We start from the raw sequence: 18,303 nt of genomic DNA, 5'->3' as shown, positions 1-18,303 counted from the left end.
ATGTCTACCTGGAAGATCAAGTAGGTGCTCATTTCCCTGGAATTGGTTTTGAGTCCACATCTTATGATTCTGAAACAAGGGTGACATTAAATGAGTCACATCCAGGATGTAAAAGATTGAAATTTTCATTTAGAATTTTACACTTATGTGTTACTGCTAGTGTTTGATACAGGGCAGCTGACTGCTCTTTGATGTTGAACTCATCACTTCCGGTCAAGATGGCACCTGCGTAAAATGCTCCTTTAGTTGATATCTTCTGGATGGATCATGAAACCATATATTTAACTTCTTTTATGTCTTTTACATTTGGTTTTTGTATCGAATATGATTCTGACTGTTGGAGTCTACGGTTTGCTCTTTGGAGATCATTTAGGTGTACCAGTGCTCTGCAGTCTCCGAGAGGATTCTGGGAGGCAGAGGCAGTGTGAGCGATCCTCATGGTGGGCAGGCTGCAGGACAGCGTGTGAGCTGATGTTCAACTCCATTTCACTGATTAAAGTTTCCATTGTTCACCGATTAAAGTGACAAGGGAGATTGAAACATCAAGGCAAATGTAGAAGCATGGAGATCGTTTGGGTGTTCCAATGCTCTTTAGTCTCCCAGAGGATTCTGAGAGACAGAGGCAGTGTGTGCAAACCACATAACAGGCAGGCTGCTGGACGGGGTGCAAGCCGATGTTTAACTCCATTATGCCAAATAAAGTTTCCTTTGTGCACCAATTAAAGTGACAATAGAGATTGAAGCATCAAGGTGAGAGTAGAGGCAGAGTGCTGGCAGCTCGCCTTTTGGGTCGCTCGGTACTGGAGAGGGGAGAGCTTGCTGCTGTGCTTGGAGATTGCTGCCCAAGCTTTCTGCATTTTGAATGTGGACTTGGACTACAGACTTTTTTCAATCTTATAGGTTTTTATATTCTATGTTTTTTGTCCGAACTTTCTCGCTTTTTTGTGCAGGAAGGGGAATTTGGGGTTCTGTTTTTGATTTTTTTTTTATGTGGGGAGGTGGGAATAGTGATCATACTGCCTTTCTTTTTCTTCTTGGGTTCATTGCTATCTGGAGAAGAAGAATTTCAGAGTTGTATATTTTGATAATAAACGAAACTTTGAAAGCAGGACATAAGACCATAAGACAAAGAAGCAGAAGTCGGTCATTCGGCCCATCGAGTCTGCTCCGCCATTTTATCATGAGCTGATTCATTCTCCTATTTAGTCCCACTCCCCTGCCTTCTCACCGTAACCTTTGATGCCCTGGTTACTCAGATACCTATCAATCTCTGCCTTAAATACACCCAATGACTTGACCTCCACTGCTGCCCGTGGCAACAAATTCCATAGATTCACCACCCTCTGGCTAAAAAAATTTCTTCGCATCTCTTCAATCCTCAAGTCATGCCCTCTCATACTAGACTCCCCCACCATGGGAAACAATTTCGTCACATCCACTCTGTCCATGCCTTTCAACATTTGAAATGTTTCTATGAAGTTCCCCCTCATTCCTCCAAGCTCCAAGCTTCAAGAGCAGACAAACGTTCCTTACACGTTAACTCTCATTCCCGGAATCGTTCTAGTGAATCTTCTCTGAACCCTCTCCAACGTGAGCACATCCTTTCTTAAATAAGGAGCCTGAAACTGCCCACAGTACTCCAAGTGAGGTCTTACCAGTGCCTTATAGAGCCTCAATGTCACATCCCTGCTCCTACACTCTATTCCTCTAGAAATGAATGCCAACATTGCATTCGCCTTCTTCACCACTGATTCAGCCTGGAGGTTAACCTTAAGGGTATCCTGCACAAGGACTCCCAAGTCCTGTTGCATCTCAGAGCTTTGAATTCTCTCCCCATTTAAATAATAGTCTGCCCATTTATTTCTTCTGCCGAAGTGCATAACCATACACTTTCCAACATTGTATTTCATTTGCCACTTCTTTGCCCATTCTCCCAATCTATCCAAGTCTCTCTGCAGATTCTCTGTTTCCTCAGGACTACTGGCCCCTCCACCTATCTTTGTATCATCAGGAAACTTAGCCACAGAGCCACCTATTCCATAATCCAAATCGTTGATGTACAATGTAAAAAGAAGCGGCCCCAACACAGACCCCTGTGGAACACCACTGGTAACCGGCAGCCAACCAGAATAGGATCCCTTTATTCCCACTCCGTTTCCTGCCAATCAGCCAACACCCTATCTGCCTATGTAACTTTCCCGTAATTCCATGGGCTCTTATCTTGTTAAGCATCCTCATGTGTGGCACCTTGTCAAAGGCTTTCTGAAAATCCAAATATACAACATCTACTACATCTCCCTTGTCTAGCCTAGACATGCCCTTGTCTCCTTCCTACCATCAGAGAGGAAATACAGGAGCCAAAAGGCCTATAGTACATTTAATGATTCAGAAACAACTTTTTCCTCTCCACCAGATTTCTGAACAGCCCATGAACACATGAACACTATTTCATTATTTCTTTTTTTGCACTATTTAGTTATTTTGTAACTTGTAGTGATTTTATATCTTTACACTCTATTGTTGCAAAACAACAAATTTCACAATAGAAGTCAATAAGGGGATCCTATTCTGGTCAATGATTCAGATTCTGAACTCTGGGTGAAGTTTAGTGCAGAAGTTGAGTGAAATACCCTTCAGTGTTTCAACTTGCTGAGCAAACCTGTGCCGGGTCAGTGGTCTTTCCCTTAGATTTGAATGGAAGGGAACATGATGAGCACCTCAGGTGAGTTTGCTATTTAAGAAATGTAGATGGTATCAAAGTGTGCTCCTGTAATTTCTTCTAGGTGTTTTAAAATTTTCAAGTTAAGTTGTTAATGTGATTACAGATGTTTAAAAATGTTTAGAAGAGTAACTTCTAATTTAAAGACTTGTAGTTTTTCTAACTTTTCAGGACTTTCAGCGTATTTCAGTACTTTGTGCTTTTGACTGTTTCAAAGTACCAGATTAAGAACATTTTTGTATTTCAATAGCTTTGAGTTTTCTGTTATTTGTCCTTTTCAGGGGTGGACTTGTCCATATTGCCTGTGCTGGTCATTGTTGTTGTACAGGGTCTCATCACCAAGGATTCATTCCAGCAGTTTTTGAAAATCAAAGTGAAATGTAAGCACCATTTTATTTGGAAGGTCAGCAGAGAGAATGGGTGGCATACCCCAAGCCAAACTTCTGCCCCAGTGTCAGCCCTACAGCCTGCAGACACATCTTGGCTAAATTACCAACTGTGTACTTACAAACGCTTTTCTTCCTACAGTGATTCGGCAGCAGAAACATTACCCTGTCACTCACATATCTTCCAGCATTATTTTAAAGTAAGAAGCCAATAATTGTTTGGTTGGATAAACTAGTGAAGTAGTTACATGCTCTGTGGTACTGCTTAACCATCACATCCACCAAATACTGCATCCATCATGACATCTGCAGCATGCCATTCTCAATGCTTTTGTTAATGCTTGATCTTTAAAAGACATCCCATAGTAGTCCAGTGTAATGGAGACTTTTAGACAAGAAGTGACACACATTCACCCCTAGAAAAACAGACTCCTCTTCTGGCTCATCAAAATGGTTCTGTTTCTTCTTTCCTTTCAGGATCACTCTCTGCTCCACTTCTTTTTTCTTCCCACAAGGGAAGTTCAATGACTCCACAGCAGAAACATTACCTTGTCACCTGCATGCCTTCTAGCATTATTTTAAAGTAAGAACTATTCATCTTCCAAGTATGACAAATCCCGGTGTGCATTCTTCTAAACAGAACCTTCAATCCTCACAATTATGATTCTTTTTCACAGAATTCAACAGGCATAAATCCTGAAAATAAAACTGGAGACTTGATTCAATATGCATATAATAGCATAATTGGATTTTTTTAAAATTTTTCACCATTCTTTGTCAACTCTAGAGATTGTTGTACATGAAAATCCCAGGAGATAAGCAGTTTTTGAGATATTCAAACCACCCCATCTGGAACCAACAATTATTCCAGTCAAAATCACATTATCACATTTCTTCCCCATTCATTCCGCAACTGAATATCTTGAGCATGTCTGTATGTTTTTATGCATTGAGTTGCTGTCACATGATTGGCTGATTAGATATTTGCATTAACAAGCAGGTGTAGAGGCGTACCTAATAAAGTGGCCACTGAGTGTATATTGTATATGAGAAAAAGTCAGCTTGCATATCCAAACCAACATATTCCACAATTCATTGAGAATTTATATTTCAAATAGCACAGCGGGTAATATGTCTATGTCTAAACTACGAAGAACTGTTTGTTTAAAAGCCCTATTGTTGATACAGTTCTTGACTTGTAGTCATTACTTAATTCAATGACCATAATGGTAACACTGATAAGTGTAAAGGAAAACTTTTCATTATGCTTAAGGACTGTCTTTGCAAATGCCAAAAGAAGAAGATTGAAGCTGAGAGATGATGGCATATCTGAACCTCAATCCCAGTGACATGACATAAACCTGTCAAAGTTTAAACATCCTGGTGATAACTGTACAACAGTAATACAGGTGAACGCAATGTTGACAATAGGCAATTTTGCTAAATTAGGAACAGTTGTTCTCTATCCCTGTCAACAGGGATAAAGTAAACATTGTCATGATGTCAACAAGCTTTATGACGTTAATATTAATTTATAGATCATTCTTTATCTTTCACAGCAAACAAAATGTTGGACGTGCTCAGCGGGTCAGGTAGCATCTGTAGAGGGAAATGAATAGATCATGTATCAACTGGACTAAAAGGTAAGGGATGGAGTAAGAGGTGGCAGACAATAGGTGGATTTTATTGCCATATGCTCAAGTACAGTACATGTATGCACAGATGCAATGAAAATCTTGCAGCAGCATCACAGATATAGAGCATCATATAAACAGCATTCACAAGAAAATGTAACTTCAAAATAATTAATATACAATTTTTACAAGAGAAGAAAACACAAGTAGAGCAAAAAGAATCGAGTCAATTTTTGTGCAAAGTGATCAAAGTGGTCATAGTGTTACTAAATTGTTGGCGTAGGACCAGGGTTTTGCCAATGGCTTCAAGAACTAAATAACTGAAGGGAAATAGCTGTCCTTGGACTTGGCGATATAGGACATCAGGTTTTTATACCACTTGCATGATAGTAAGTGCAAATAGGTGACATAGCCCAGATGATGGGATCTTTGCTGATGGATGTTTCATCTTGCCTTCTTGAAGCAACACCTGCTGTAGGAACTACCCACTGCTTGAAGGGATGTGCCCATGATGTACACAGCCCATTACTTGTTGCCTTTTCTTACAATCCTGCATGTTCAAATCAGTATAGCAGACCAATGATAAAGCCAGTTTTTTTTTGGTGTCCAGGCTCTAAATGTTTTGCTGGCAAAAGACAGGTCTTACGGTGCTTTTATTTGAAATAATAAATGTATCTTTGTATGCCTTTAATATATGTATACGAGTTAGGTAAAATTTGGTAAATTAATGCAATATGGACAATTTGTAATTAAATTTCCATTTCAATTTAGTATTAATTTAAGTGAAATGAAAATAAACAAAATAAATAAATAAATGTGTTGAAAGTAACATCCTGGAACTTGTAATCAAAGACCAAGGGATATTTCTCTGCGTACTCATTGAAAATAATTGAGACTGTTGTTGCTGACTTCATTTCTAAATACTCTAAAAAGTTTTGGCAGTTGATATCTGAGTCTGTTTTCCTCACATTATTTCTGCGATTATCTAGGACATTTCTGGAGGAAGATAGCAGCAAGTTCTGTTGAAAAGAGACAGGTAGGACCTTCCAGGAAAAAAAAGAGGGCTAGGTAGTGGTCTTTCCTTCATCAGGTCTGTTCCTTTAATGGCTTTATAATTCACTGTAGCCATCTGAACACCATTGTGTTTCACCTTGTGTATGATCTGCTACTATAAAAATCATACCATAATCTCTAGTGCCTTCACACCTTCAGGATCTCTTGATAGCAAGAGGTCTGTTGGCAGCAACTGTACATAATTAATAAAGTCTGATCCAGGAAAGTGGTGGGGTCTGCAGTGCAGTGCTGATTGTACTATAGATGGAAATCTCACCACGATCAAACTCACTCTAATGTGAAGGATTAATTGTTCACTACTAAAGTCCAAGTTTTTTATAATTATTTAAGCCTTTTTTTATCAGGGTAAAAACCCCAGACAAAAAGACTGAGAACTGACACATTTGTGAAATGTTGCATTTAATACACTAAGCTATGTAAAATAATTACAAAATGAAAGTATCATGCACAGAGTGTAACCACCTTCCAAACAATAAATGAATAATATAACTCCTACTTTTTCTCTACATCTTTCTGCACTAATAGTCTAATTATTATGAAATGTAGATTTTTAAAATAAAAATGATTGTAATTCAGTCAGGCTTACTCGAAGAAATTTCTGCCCAATGACCATCAACATATCACCTGGCAGCACCAGGGGTCCCAATACACTTGACCACTGCTACATAGGAATGCCGACCGTTCCATGCCTAGACCACATTTCAGAACATTTGATCACTCATCCTACCTACATACAGGCAGAGGTTAAAGAGCAAAGCTCCAGAGTCAAGGAAAACAAGGAGATGGTCACAGGAGGCAAAGGGGCAGCATCGGTATTGCTTCGAGTCAGTGGGATGGGATGTGCTCAAGGAGTCATCAGAGGATCTGAACAAATACACCATGCTGTCAAAACAATCGTAGATAGGTGGGTGCCCACAAAATCATTTAGCAGTTTCCTCAACCAGAAGCCCTGGATGAACCATGAGATCTGCAATCTGCTGAGGGCCAGATCAATCATGGCATTCAGGTCTGAAGACAAAGTTAGATACAAGAGGTCGAAGTATCGTCCAAGCCATCTTGTATTCAAAGTGACAATTCTGGACCAAACTTGAATCTCTGAAGGATGTTCGACAGCTGTAGCAGGGCCTGAGTGCTTGCACCTTCTACAAAGTGAAACCAAGCAACATAGGTGACAACAAAACTTCTCTCCTAGATGAGCTGAATGCTTTTATGCTTGCTTTGACCATCAAAACATGGAGGCACCTTCACAAGCTCCCACAGCCCTTAATGAGCCTGTGCTTAGAGTCTCTGAGGCTGACATGAGAGTTGGGTAGGTGGGTGTACACAACGAAAGCATCTGGCCCAGATGGAGTATCGGGCCAAGTACTAAAGACCTGTGCTTATCAACTGGTTGGAGTGTTCACTGAGATCTTTAACTTCTCACTTCAACAGTCTGAGGTAGCCTTCTGCTTCAAGCAGGGTTCAACTAAACTGGTGTCTCAGAATAATGTGGTAACTTACCTCATTAACTGTCATCCAGCAGCTCTTACGTCCACGGAGATGAAGTGTTTCAAGAGTTTGGTGATGAAACATTTCAAATCCGGCCTGAGAAGTGACTTGGACCTGCTCCAATTTGCCTCCCATCATAACAGGTCATTGGCCCTTCATTGAACCCTGGAACATCTGGACAGTGAAGATGTGTATATTAGGATGCTCTTCATTGAATACGCTTGGAATTCAATACTATCATCACCTCCAAACTAATTAATAAGTTTCAAGACCTTGGCCTCAGTATCTCCCTGTACAACTGGATTCACAGTTTCCTCACTTGCAGATCTCAGTCAATTTGGATTGGCAACAACATCTTCTCCACAATCTGCATCAGCATAGGTGCACCACAAGGCTGTGTGCCTAGTTCTCTGCTCTACTCACTTTATAATTATGACTGTGAGGCTGAGCACAGCTCCAATGCCATGTTTGAATTTGCTGACAACACCACAATTGTTGGTCAAGTCAACGGCGGTGATGAATCAGCATATAGGAGAGAGACTGAAAATCCAGCGAGCTGGTGCCACAACAACAGCTGCTCATTCAACATCAGCAAGACCAAGGTGCTGATTATTAACCTCAGGACAAGCAAACTTGAGATTCATGAGCCAGTTCTCATCAGCGGATCAAAGGTGGAGAGGGTCAGCAACTTTACATTTTTTGGTGTTATCATTTGAAAGGATCTGGCCTGGGTCCAGCACATAAGTGCCATTACAAAGAAAGCACGGCAGCACCTCTACTTCCAGAGAAGTTTGTGAAGATTCAGTATGTCATCTAAAAATTTGACAAACGTGTGTGTGTGTGGTGGGGAGTATATTGGATGGTTGCATCACAACCTGGTATAGACACACTAATGCCCTTGAACAGAAAATTGTACAAAATAGTGGATATGGCCCAGTTCATTACGGGTAAAGCCCACTCTACCACATCAACAAGGAGCACTACCTCAGGAAAGCAACGTCCATCATCAAGGAAGCACACCATCCAGGCCATGTTCTCTTCTTGCTGCTACTGTCAGGAAGAAGGTACAGGAGCCTTAGGACCCACAGCTCCATGTTCAGGAACAGTTATTGCCCTCTCAAGTATTTGTTTCTTGAACCAGTGGAGATACTTCACTCAACTTCATTCACCCCTCCACTGAACTGATCCCATAACCTTTAGACTCACTTCCAAGGACTCTTCATCTCATGTTCTTGATATTTATTTTCTTTTGCAGTTTGTTGCACTTTGCACATTGCTATCTATCTGTCCTGTTGGTTACAGTCTTTCATTGATTCCATTGTGTTTCTTGCCATACTTCGAAGGCCCACAAGAAAATGAATCTCAGGATTGTATTGAGTGACATATATGTTCTTTGATAATAAATTTAATTTGAACTTTGAACCTTGTAAATAAAAAAAACTAAAAAGTCTTATAATATTATAAATTATTTTAATTCAAATACATTTTTATGCAATTAAACAAGAAAGCTTTTGATTCTTGGGAAACAATCCTTTACTTTCTCCAGGCCTCTCCATCAAAATTATTGTTCCAATAGCCGAAGAACCACTTAATTTGTTATCAATAGTACATTTAGGAGGAATTTTCATGTGTATCAAGTTCCTCAAAATAGGAAATAAATGTACTTCTTAAACCATTTAAGTAAGCTTTAAATTATCTGGCTTCTGCCTTAATCTCAGTCCACTTCTTAACAGAAAGGAGTCTGCATTGTTAAAGTTTCCTGAATTCATGATATTCCCTCCACTGATAACACAGAACAAGAAAGATTTTGTTTCCTAAATACCTTTGGGTGTATCTTATGAATTTTGGGCTGCTGATCGTGAAAATCAGCAAGAAATTTCCCTGTCACACACAATATGTTTTTTGAATTCACCTATATGTGCTCTTTCAATTTATAATTCAAGTCAGAATAACTGATGCCAAGATTAATGAAGGCATATTTGTTGGCCCATAAATCAAACAGGTCATCAATCACAGGCAATTCGAGTAACTTCTATGTGACCGGAGAAAATCGCAAGGAATGCTTTCAAGAATGTTGTTGAAAGTATCTATGGCAACTACAGAACACCAAACTATGTGTAGCTGGTTGACAACACGCTTCAAGCATATAAAACCATGTAATGGAACATGTCATTAAAGATTTATTTTCTGCATTCCCATTTAGACTTCTTCCTTGCAAATCAGGGCAAGTGGAATTTATCAATGCTGGATGATTATTGTCAGACATCAAAGCGAGAAGCTACAGACACTTAGTACATATGTGTACCATTAACAAAATATTTTTAGCTTAATTGAACTATCGCAAAGCATCAGCACCATTATGCAATTAAATTAAATTAAAGTTAATTTCTTGTTTCTCCAAAATCCTACACGATACAAATAGTTTGAAATTATAAGACCATAAGACCAGAGGATAAAGGAGCAGAAGTCGGCCATTCGACCCATCGAGTCTGCTCCACCATTTTATCATGAGCTGATCCATTCTCCCATTTAGACCCACTCCCCCGCCTTCTCACCATAACCTTTGATGCCCTGGCTACTCAGATACCTATCAATCTCTGCCTTAAATACACCTAATGACTTGGCCTCCACTGCCGCCCGTGGCAACAAAATCCATAGATTCAACACCCTCTGGCTAAAGAAATTTCTTTGCATCCCTGTTCTGAATGGGCGCCCTTCAATCCTTAAGTCATTCCCTCTCATAGTAGACTCCCCCACCATGGGAAACAATTTTGCCACATCCACTCTATCCATGCCTTTCAACATTTGAAATGTTTCTATGAGGTCCCCCACTCATTCTTCTAAACTCCAAGGAGTACAGTCCAAGAGTGGACAAACGTTCCTCATATGTTAAACTTCTCATTCCCGGGATCATTCTAGTGAATATTTTCTGAACGCTGTCCAATGTGAGCACATCCTTTCTTAAATAAGGAGCCCGAAACTGCCCACAGTACTCCAAGTGAGGTCTTACCAGTGCCTTATAGAGCCTCAACATTACATCCCTGCTCCTGTGCTCTATTCCTCAAGAAATGAATGCCAACATTGCATTTGCCTTCTTCAACACTGACTCAACCTGGAGGTTAACCTTAAGGGTATCCTGCACAAGGACTCCCAAGTCCCGTTGCATCTCAGAACTTTGAATTCTATCTCCATTTAAATAATAGTCTGCCCACTTATTTCTTCTGCCAAAGTGCATAACCATACACTTTCCAACATTGTATTTCATTTGCCACTTCTTTGCCCATTCTCCCTATCTATCCAAGGCTCTCTGCAGACTCTCTGTTTCCTCAGCACTACCGGACCCTCCAACTACCTTCGTATCATCAGCAAACTTAGCCACAAAGCCATCTATTCCATAATCCAAATCGTTGATGTAGAACGTAAGAAGAAGCGGCCCCAACACAGACCCCTGTGGAACACCGCTAGTAACCGGCAGCCAACCAGAATAGGATCCCTTTATTGCCACTCTCTGTTTCCTGCCAATCAGCCAACGCTCTATCCATGTATGTAACTTTCCCATAATTCCATGGGCTCTTATCTTGTTAAGTAGCCTCATGTGCGGCACCTTGTCAAAGGCCTCCTGAAAATCCAAATATACAACATCCACTGCATCTCCCTTGTCTAGCCTACTGGTAATTTCCTCAAAAAATTGCAATAGGTTTGTCAGGCAGGATTTTCCCTTAAGGAATCCATGCTGAGTTCTGCCTATCTTGTCATATGCCTCCAGGTCCTCTGTAACCTCATCCTTGACAATCGACTCCAATAACTTCCCAACCAGCGACGTCAAGCTAACAGGTCTAAAATTTCCTTTTAGCTTCCTTTCCCCCTTCTTAAATAGTGGAGTGACATTTGCAATCCTCCAGTCCTCTGGAACCATGCCCGAATCTATTGGGTTTTGAAAGATCATTGCTAATGTCTCCGCAATCTCCACAGCTACTTCCTTCAGAACATAAGGGTGCATTCCATCTGGTCCAGGAGATTTATCTACCCTTAGACTATTCTGCTTCCTGAGTACTTCCTCTGTTGTAATTTTGACTGTGCACACTTCTCTTCCCTGACACCTTTGCGTGTCCGGTATACTGCTGATATCTTCCTCAGGGAAGGCTGATACAAAACACTCGTTCAGTTCCTCTGCCATCTCCTTATCTCCCATTACAATTTCTCCAGCATCATTTTCTATCAGTACTATATCTACTCTTGCCTGTCTTTTACTCTTTATGTACTTGAAAAAGCTCTTAGTATCCTCTTTGATATTAATTGCTAGCTTCCTTTCATAGTTCATCTTTTCCCTCTTAATGACCTTCTTAGTTTCCTTTTGTAAGCTTTTAAAAACTTCCCAGTCCTCTGTCTTCCCACTGATTTTTGCTTCCTTGTATGCCCTCTCCTTTGCTTTAACTTTGGCTTTGACTTCCCTTGTCATCCACTGTTGCATCCTTTCTCCATTCGAAAATGTCTTCTTTTTTGGAATGTATTTGTCTTGCACCTTCCTCACTTCTCGCATAAACTCCAGCCACTGCTGCTCTGTCATCCTTCCCGCCAGTGTCCCTTTCCAGTCAACTTTGGCCAGTTCCTCTCTCATGCCACTGTAATTTCCTTTACTCCACTGAAATACTGACACATCAGATTTCGGCTTCTCTTTCTCAAATTTCACAGTGAACTCAATCATGTTATGATCACTGCCTCCTAAGGGTTCCTTCAGCTCGATCTCTCTAATCACCTCCGGTTCATTACACAATACCCAATCCAGTACAGCCGATCCCCTAGTGGGCTCAACAACAAGCTGTTCTAAAAAGCCATCTCGCAGACATTCTACAAATTCTCTCTCTTGAGATCCAGTGCCGACCTGATTTTCCCAATCTACTCGCGTGTTAAAATCCTCCACAATTATCATAACACTGCCCTTCTGACAAGCCTTTTCTATTTCCTGTTGTAATTTGTAGTCCACCTTACTGCAGCTAATAGGAGGCCTGTGTATAACTGCCATCAGGGTCCTTTTAACCCTGCAATTTCTTAGCTCAACCCATAAGTATTCTGCACCTTCCGATCCTATGCCACCTCTTTCTAATGATTTAATACCATTTCTTACCAATAAAGCCACACCACCCCCTCTGCCTACCTGCCTATATTCATGTTCAACTTCAAGCAGCCTATTATAAACAAACAAAATTAATGAGAAAGCAACACTATCGAAAAAAAAAATGTTGTCCTGGGTAACGTATAGTGAATACTGCAGCCATTTTTTTCATGAAGTAGATTGAGATTATCAGATTCCAAAGCCATCCATGACCTTTAGCAGGTTAATCTCTAGATCAATTTGGATGCAACCTGACAAATTTGAAAGTTGAACTGAAAATTTCCCATGTTTGTCCATTACTAAAAGATCTGGCTTGATGCTGCAAACAAGATGCAAGGTAACATTTCTATCCACTTCTCCAATCAATCCTTTTACTTTCCATCCTCAATTAATGTTGCACCTAGAGGAAAGTGAGTTTACAACAACTATGTACATGACACATTGTGCAATTTGTGTCGATAAATGCCAGCTCTCATCAGAGAGGTTAGTGAACCTTGCAAAGCCTCTGCATTCATGGTCTAGCACACATTTATTTTACTGGCAACAATTACGTCTTCCTAGCTGTATAATTTACAGCAGTGTGATATGTCAAGCCAACATATCCATAAGCTAGTGTTGCACTTCTTGCTTTGTCTTAAAAATGTTTAAGTTATCAAAGTCACTTTTCAGTTAGACAGGTAATTCAAGGCTGATTAATGTTAGTGAAGAAATCATTTAACCTCCATGATACATTAAACTTTAGCGTACACAAAAAATTCTATTGATTTTTTGCCTATTTAGAAAGATCCATGAACATTAAACAGATGCTTCTGCTAAATGATTAGAACATTGCATTGTCAACTGGGTAATCACCAGCCTTGCTAACGTTCCTTTCTGTTTGCAAACCACCCAGAAAGTACAGTACTTAAAAGGTGCACTTTTAGCCACTGTGAGAAATGATAATTTGGTTGACTTCATGTAACTTCATCCCTGCCACTCAAAAGAATATACTAACCCACCAAAACTATAATCCGTACATCTATTTATGATTATTGACCCAGGCACAATGTGAAAAGATAACTGAGCTATTAGCATTCTATTTTTATCTTGAACAGATGCAATGATACTGAAAAAATGAACTAAAATTGCTCCTTTACATTAATTTCAGATCTAAATAAGGAGTTAAAAACTCAGATTATGAAAGTAATCACCTAAAAGATGTGGAAAAGCCCACACCGTTACTATTCATTGGAGACACAAGAAAACGTAGATGCTGGAATCTAGATCAGTCCAGATGAAGGGTTATCCAAAATGTCCCTCCATAGATGCTGCCTGACTGACTGAATTCATCTAACTTTATTTTTAGTACTATTTTTGGCACCATGTACCCTGCCTCCTAAAGGATCGAATCCTTTGAAGTTGTGGTGAGAGATTGTGAAAGAACACCGTCGGATTTAGAGCTTGTTTAACCTATATTAGAAGATTTCATCATTGGCTAGATGCTTCTTCCATTCATTATAGTGACCACTCTACATAAATCTTCTGTTTTTAATTGACTTAGATCTCCTAAGCTAGATAAATTATCTTGTGATTCATCATGATAATCGAATTGAAATGGAGTCATTTCTCTCCCCTGTTGGTGATTGGCCCAATTGATAGTTCTGCTTCAGATGAAGAAGTAAGACGATCAGTTGGGTCAAGCAGAATCAGAAATTTGTCAAGACATAGGTACTGCCATGGTAATCTATTTGGTTGACCATCCAAGCACCATAGGGCTATGAAGAAGGATGAAGAAAAACTACCAGATTACTAAGGTAACCACTAATGATCACAGTTCAGGCACTGCTGGAACTGAATTCATCTGAAAGCTCTTACCATTGTCAGAAATATTGCTTCTGCTCCACTGGGCAAGGATGGAAAATGGGACAAGTACCTTGTAGCAACATTAACCACTCTACAAGGGCACTGCCTTAAAAGTGAACATTACTATGTAAGTTGACTATATATGTACTCCGTTAAAGGTAATTATTAATAATTTCAAAGAACATCCTGACCTTTAACAATTGTCAGAAAGAATAGACAGACTCACTGATCTAGATTGCTGAAGCAGAAATAAACATAAGTTGCCTCTTTTAAGAAAAACTGGTTATTATGCAAGAAAAATAATGATGTAGTTAATTAACTAGAATCAGTTTATAAACATCGACAGCTTATATCTGGAAACTAATAGCCTGTAAGTGAAATTTCAAGAATACTCATTACTATTGCTTATTTACTAAAAAAAAACTTCTCCTGGATCATAAGCTGAATGGTTCAGTAACTATACTGCAATATAGATCACATTTTACTTTTGCCTGCTTTAATGCTTCATGCCACTGACCTCCATTATATGCAGCTAGTTTCTGTCTCCACTTCGCAGGATGTGGTGGGACAGAGCAGAGGTCAGTTGTATCGTTACAGAGCTGCCTTAGTCAATATTAATGACATCAATGAGATTATGTTATTGACCTTTAGGATATAATAAATACTTGATACCTCATATTGTGAAGCACATTTTATTTTTGTGCACCAGAATGCAAGATTATTCTTCACCTTGTATATACATTCCACTATAAATAACTGGAAACATTTGAAAGTACAGTAGCTTTGTTAGATCTCTAGGTCCTGTCTTCCTTCAGGTCAGCAATGGCAAAAGCAGGACACCCATTGTGTACTTGCTCCAAGGAGCTGGGTTTGGAAAAAGCATTCCTGGAATTCCTGGAATTCCTGGAGATGAGCTGCAAAAATTGGGAGCTGTTGTCTCAATATAATGGTATCAAGTAACTCTGCCCTCTGGTATCTCCAAGCTGATTTCTCTTCTGCCAGTGTCAACATTTACCCTTAATTCCTATCTGGCATAATGCAAGTGTCTTTCTGCACAATTTTTCTCGCCCACAGGTTTTCAGAAGAAAAATGCAGAACATGATGAAAGAGAGAGCTGAAAGAAGGCCACAATAGGTATACAAAGGAAATCTGCATCAACATTTAGAGATGGAAACATGGGAAGTTTTCAGATTTCAATTAGGAGATTACAAATGACTTTGACACTCATGGTAGGATTTTATTTCATCCACGAATGAGCCAGAAACTGCCCATGATAATTTTCCAGATTGTGAACATTGACTCAATGCCTCCGCTTCCATTTGAGTTTCAGGCTTTCTACATACATACAGCTACTGTCACAGAAGACACATAAGGATGATTTCTATGAAGATTCCATTCTATCTGAGGGTTATATATCTTCGTTAGCACCACAATGACTTGCCTATCGGTGGGTGTTCTTTGACAGTGGGTCTCTTGTCACCTAATGATTCATAACTCTCACATGAGTAGACTGAGAGTTGGGAGAGCACACTTTGGAAATACTGATGTAGAAGGTGACATTGTCAGAGCATCTGCAAACTGTGACAAAGAAAGGGACTGTGAGAATGGAATAGAATTCTTACAACAGTGTGCCAGCAGGAATTGACTCTGCAGTGCCAGAAAAAGTGTTCAAAGTCAAGTTTATTGCCTTAAGCACAAGAACATGTATGGACAGGTGCAAAGAAAACTTACTTACAGCAACATCACTTGCATCAGATTAACAGCATTCACAAAAAAACATAAACATAAATTAAACACACTTTTAACAAGAAATATACAACTAGAACAAAGAAAACAAAGCCCATTTTATAGGTTGTGATCAAAATCATCATACTGTTGTTTTTCTGTTGCTACGATGAGAGTTGTGCAAACTGGTCCAAGAATGGAATGGTCAAAAGGAAGTAGCTGTACCTGAATTTGATGACGTGGGACTTCAGGCTTCTGTACCTCCTGCCAATGGCAGCTGTAAGAAGATGGCATGGCCCAGATGGTGGGGATCTTTGACGTTGCCTTCTTGCATCAGTGTCTCATATAGATACAACCGATGGTGGGGGAGAGATGTGCCTATGGTGAATTTAGCTGAGCCCACTACTCTCAACATATGCTCCTGAATATTTAAATTGCCATGCCAGATCATGAGTAGCCATAGAAACCATAGAAACTACAGCACAGAAACAGGCCTTTTGGCCCTTCTTGGCAGTGCCGAACCATTTTCTGCCTAGTCCCACTGACCTGCACACGGACCATATTCCTCCATACACCTCCCATCCATGTATCTGTCCAATTTATTCTTAAATGTTAAAAAAGAACCCACATTTACCACCTCGTCTGGCAGCTCATTCCATACTCCCACCACTCTCTGTGTGAAGAAGCCCCCACTAATGCTCCCCTTAAACCTTTCCCCCCTCTCCCTTAACCCATGTCCTCTGGTTTTTTTTCTCCCCTTGCCTCAGTGGAAAAAGCCTGCTTGCATTCACTCTATCTATACCCATCATAATTTTATATACCTCTATCAAATCTCCCCTCATTCTTCTACGCTCCAGGGAATAAAGTCCTAACCTATTCAACCTTTCTCTGTAACTGAGTTTCTCAAGTCCCGGCAACATCCTTGTAAACCTTCTCTGCACTCTTTCAACCTTATTAATATCCTTCCTGTAATTTGGTGACCAAAACTGAACACAATACTCCAGATTCGGCCTCACCAATGCCTTATACAACCTCATCATAACATTCTAGCTCTTATACTCAATACTTTGATTAATAAAGGCCAATGTACCAAAAGCTCTCTTTACGACCCTATCTACTTGTGATGCTACTTTTAGGGAATCTTGTATCTGTATTCCCAGATCCCTCTGTTCCACTGCACCCCTCAGTGCCTTACCATTAACCCTGTATGTTCTACCTTGGTTTGTCCTTCCAACGTGCAATACCACACACTTGTCTGCATTAAACTCCATCTGCCATTTTTCAGCCCATTTTTCCAGCCGGTCCAAGTCCCTCTGCAGGCTCTGAAAACATTCCTCACTGTCTACTACACCTCCAGTCTTTGTATCATCAGCAAACTTGCTGATCCAATTTACCACATTATCATCCAGATCATTGATATAGATGACAAATAACAATGGACCCAGCACTGATCCCTGTGGCACACCACTAGCCAATTGGGATACTTTCAACAGTATCTTCAGAAGTCTGTTAAAGTATTCAGTGACACACCAAACTTTGTAAGGAAGTAAAGAGGCTGCCGCTTCCCTGATAAAGGAAAGATCCTGTATAGGAATGATGCGAAGAATTCTGCAATTATTCTACAAGAACATGGGCCATAAGGGGTTGCACAGCACCACTTTTCATTTGGCAAATGGAGATGTTTTCAATGTCAGAATGATATCAGCTAAGCAATGGAGGGTGATGGTGGAGGAGAACATCGGGAATGCTTGAGTAAGAGCAAAGTGGCTGCTTGGTATCCTCATGTGAGCTGAAGGTTGGAAGTCCAAGATGAAATGAAGACATTCAGGCCAGGAAACTGGAGTCTATAAGAATGGTGGAAGACATTGTACATGTTTAAATGGGAAGAACAGGCAAGATACAAAAAAACCTGTCTATGTAGAGAACGCAAACACCAGGAAATCTTCAGATGCTGGAATTTCAAGCAACACACATAAAAATTGCTGGTGAACGCAGCAGGCCAGGCAGCATCTATAGGACGAGGTACAGTCGATGTTTCGGGCCAAGACCCTTCGTCAGGACTAACTGAAAGAAGAGATAGTAAGAGATTTGAAAGTGGGAGGGGGAGGGGGAGATCTGAAATGATAGGAGAAGACAGGAGGGGGAGAGCTGGAGCTCAGAGCTGGAAAGTTGATGGGCAAGAGGGATATGAGAGGATCATGGGACGGACGGGAGGCCTAGGGAGAAAGAAAGGGGGAGGGGGGAAGCCCAAAGGATGGGCGAGAAGTATAGTGAGAGGGACAGAGGGAGAAAAAGGAGAGAGAGAGTAAAATATAATAATAA

Source organism: Mobula hypostoma, chromosome 2 (assembly GCF_963921235.1).
Source record: "Mobula hypostoma chromosome 2, sMobHyp1.1, whole genome shotgun sequence".
NCBI lineage: Eukaryota > Metazoa > Chordata > Chondrichthyes > Myliobatiformes > Myliobatidae > Mobula > Mobula hypostoma.
This window is presented reverse-complemented; position numbering follows the sequence as displayed.